The following is a 4,381-nucleotide window of genomic DNA, read 5'->3' as shown; positions in this document are numbered from 1 at the left end:
CCTTTTTTTTACCCCCCGTTTTTTTTTTGAGAAGAGATTATCGTATGGCAAAAAAAAAACAATCAGTTAAAAAAATAATAGTATAGTATGGCAAAAAAATCAGTTAACAAGGTCCTAGTATAGTATGGCCAAAAACAACTGTAAAAAAAAATTCATAGTATATGTATGGCAAAAAAAAAAAACCTGTAAAAAAGCCGTCATAGTCTAGTATGGCAAAAAAAAATGGAAAAAAAGTCATGTATAGATGGCAAAAAAAAAAAAACTGTAAAAAAAAAGTATAGTATTATAGTATTGCAAAATAAAAAAACCCAGTATTAAACAATAGTAATAGATAGTATGGCAAAAAACAAATAAAAAAGTCCTAGTATTAGTATGGGCAAAAAAACTGTTAAAAAAAAAAGTCATAGATTAGTATGGCAACAAATCAGTAAAAGGTCATCGTATAGTATGGCCAAAGAATCAGTAAAAGTCATAGCAGAGATGTATTAAAAAACAATAAAAAAACAGTCATAGTATTAGCATGGCGAAAATTCAGTAAAAATCATACGTATAGCATGGAAAAAAATCAGCAAAAAAAGTCATAGTATAGTTATGGGCAAAAAAAAAAAATGAGTTAAAAAAGTCATAGTATGGCAAAAAAAATCAGTTAAAAAAAGTAATCGATATTAGTATGGCAAAAAAAATCAGTTAAAAAAATTACTAGTATAGTATGGCAACAACAAAAAAACTGTTAAAAAAGAGAGTCATAGTATAGTCTGGCAAAAAAAAAAAAAAATCATGTTAAAAAAAGTAATAGTATCGTATGGCAAAACAAACTGTAAAAAAGTTCATAGTATAGTATGGCAAAAAAAAATATCAGTTAAAAAGAATAATATAGTATGGCAAGAAACTGTAAAAAAAAAAGTTCATAGTATTAGTATGGCAAAAAAATTAGTTAAAAAAACGTAAAGTATAGTATGGAAAAACAACTGTAAAAAAAAAAGTCATATTATAGTATGGAAAAAAAAATGTTAAAAAACAGTAATTCGTATCGTATGGGGTGACAAAAAAATCTGTTAAAAAAAGTAATCATATAGTATGGAAAAAAAACTGTAAAAAAAGTCATAGTATAGTATGGCAAAAAAAAACAGTATAAAAAAAAGTAATGTATAGTATGGCAAAAACAAATTAAAAAAAGGTCATAGTATAGTATGGCAAAAAAAAATCAGTTAAAAAAGTAATAGTATAGATGGAAAAAAAAACTGTAAAAAAACGTTATAGTATAGTTATGGCCAAAAAAATCAGTTAAAAAAGTCGTATTATTATCGTGTGGCAAAAAAAACTGTAAAAAAAGTCATATTTATAGTATGGCAAAAAAATCTGTGTTTAAAAAAGTATCATTATTAGCATGGAAAAAAAAACTGTAAAAAAAACGATAATAATACGTATGGCCAAAAAAAACTGTAAAAAAAAGTCATAGTATCGTATGGCAAAACAAACAGTAAAAAAAAAAAAGTCATAGTATAGTAGTATGGCAAAAAATCAGCTAAAAAAAGTATCGTATAGTATGGCAAAAAAACTGTAAAAAAAAAGTCATAGTATAATATGGCCAAAAAAAATCAGTTAAACACGTAATCGTATAGTATGGCAAAAAAACATGTAAAAAAAAGTCAAGTATAGTATGGCAAAAAAAATTCAGTTAAAAAAAGTCATAGTATAGTATGGGCTCAAAAAAAACTGTAAAAAAAAAAAGGTCCATAAGTATAGTTATGGCCAAAAAAAACAGTAAAAAAAAAAAAGTCATCGATTATAGTATGGCCAAAAAATCGAAAACGTCATAGAGAGAACATCAGTAAGCAACAATCGGAAAAAGCCATCTAGTATCAAAACGTATAAAAAGTTGTCAGTTATCAGTAGAAAAAAACATCACGTAAAAAAAGTTAATAGTATAGTATGGCAAAAACTTAAAAAAACATATAGGTGCAAAATCTAAAAAAAAAAAACGGTCTTCGTTATAGTCTATGGCAAAACAAATGTTTTAGCAAAAAAAGTCATAGTATAGTATGGCAAAAAAAATCTGTTAAAAGAGGTCCTATAGTATAGTATGGCCAAAAAATCATTAAAAAGTCAATTAGTATAGTAATGTATTAAAAAAACCAATAAAAAAAGCTCCTAGTATTAGTATGGCACAACAAAAAAATCATAGTATCTAGCACAAAATAGCAACATAATAGTATAGTATGGCAAAAAAACATCAGTTAGTATGCAAAACAATCGGTAAAGTATGTATAGTATGGCCAAAAAAACTGTAAACAAAAAAAAGGTCTTAGTATAGTTGGCCCAAAAACAACGTAAAAAAAAAGGTACCAATAGTATCTGTATGGCAAAAAAAAAACAGTAAAAAAAAAGTTCATCGTCTCGTATGCATAAAAACAGCAACCAAAAAAAAGGATAGTATAGTATGGCAAAAACAAACATCCGTACAAAGTTAATGTATCGTATGGCCAAAAAACTGTTAAAAAAAAAGTATAGTATAGTTATGGCAAAAATCCGTGTAAAAAGCGTCCTAGTATAGTATGGCAAAAAAACTCAGCAACACAAAGTCATTAGTATTAGTATGGCACAAAATCGCAAAAAAAGTCTAGTATTAGTATGCCAAAAACCTGTTAAAGAGTCATAGTATAGATGTATTAAAAAAAACCCATAAAAAAGTCAGTAGTATAGTATGGCAAAAAATCCAGGTTGAACAAAGTCATAGTATAGCATGGCACAAAAAATCAGCAAAAAACGTCATAGTATAGTTAGTATGGCACAAAATCTGTTAAAAGAGTCATCGTATAGTATGGCAAAAAAAACTGTTTTAAAAAAGTCATAGTAAGTTATGCGCAAAAAACAATAAAAAGTCCTAGTATAGTATGTATTCACAATACAATAAAAAGTCCTAGTATAGTATGCAAAAAAAAGTCACTATACCATATTTTAAAAAGTCATAGATAGATTGCAAAAAAGTCATAGTATAGCATGGCCAAACAAGTCCTTATACTATCTAAGAAAAGTCACAGCACAAGCATGGCAAAAAATTCATAGTATAGTCTGGCAGAAAAAAGTCAGTATGCTTATATAAAAAAGTCATAGTACAGTATGGCAAAAAAGTCAGTATACTCTATAAAAAAACTCATCGTATTAGTATGGCCAAAAAAAAGTCAGTATCAAATCAAATCCAAATCAAATCAATCTTATTTGTTCTAGAAATTGTCCAGGGAGTTAAGTGACACCCCTTGTCCTTAGACCCTCGGTTGAGTGAGGGAAAAACTTGCCCACACAACCTTTTAACGGGAGAAAAGAAAAAATGGGAAGAAACCCCAGGAAGAGCCACAGAGGAGGGATCCCTCTCCCAGGACGGACAGTACCTGCAATGGATGTCAGGTCCAGGACAAATCAACACAAACAAATTGTACAATGATGATAAAAATGACAATGACTTTAAATGAATGATAAAAATAATTGCAGTAGTAACAAGATATGGTAGCATAATGACATTAAAATACTGTGTGGGCGTCGTGCGGATACAGCAGCAGCCACGATCCACGAGAAAAAGAAACTGCTGGGCCGACAGGCACAGAAACTCGGGGACCGTTTGGTTAGTAGTAACATGGCCTTAATGAGGACATGGATACTATATAAAAAAGTCATTTCGTATAGTTCTGGCAAAAAAAAAAGTCAGTAACTCTATTTAAAAAAAGTCATAGTATAGCATGGCAAAAAAAGTCCGTATTACTATATGAAAAAAGTCACAGTATCGTAGGCAAAAAGTTTCAGTATTACTATATTTAAAACACCTCCTAGTATAGCATGGCAAAAAAAAGTTCCAGTATATTACTATATAAAAAAGTCATAGTATAGTATGGCAAAACGTCAGACAGTATACTATAAAAAAGTTCATGGTCTAGTATATGGCAAAAAAGTCAGTATTAACTATAAAAAATGTCATAGTTATAGTTAATGGCCAAAAAAGCCGTTATACTATATAAAAAAGTCTATTTATCGTATGGCCAAAAAATCCGCATAGTTCTAAAAAATCATTAGTCTAGTATGGCAAAAAGTCCGTATACTATATAAAAAAGTCATCGTCTCGTTGTGGCAAAAAAAGGTCAGTATCCTATATACAAAAAGGGTCCATAGATAGGTATGGCCAAAAAAAATTCCGTATACTATATAACAATTCATAGATAGCATGGCAAAAAAGTCATAGTATAGTATGGCAAAAAAGTCAGTATACTATATTAAAAAAAGTCATAGTATAGTATGGCAAAATAAGTCGGTATACTATATTTAAAAAAGTCATACTATAGTATGGCAAAAAAAAGTCAGGAAACACACAAAGAAAAGCATCTGATGCAGC

This window comes from Larimichthys crocea, chromosome XIV (assembly GCF_000972845.2).
Source record: "Larimichthys crocea isolate SSNF chromosome XIV, L_crocea_2.0, whole genome shotgun sequence".
In the NCBI taxonomy this organism is placed as follows: Eukaryota; Metazoa; Chordata; class Actinopteri; family Sciaenidae; genus Larimichthys; species Larimichthys crocea.
The sequence above is the reverse complement of the archived record's forward strand: the minus strand, read 5'-3'. Positions refer to the sequence as shown.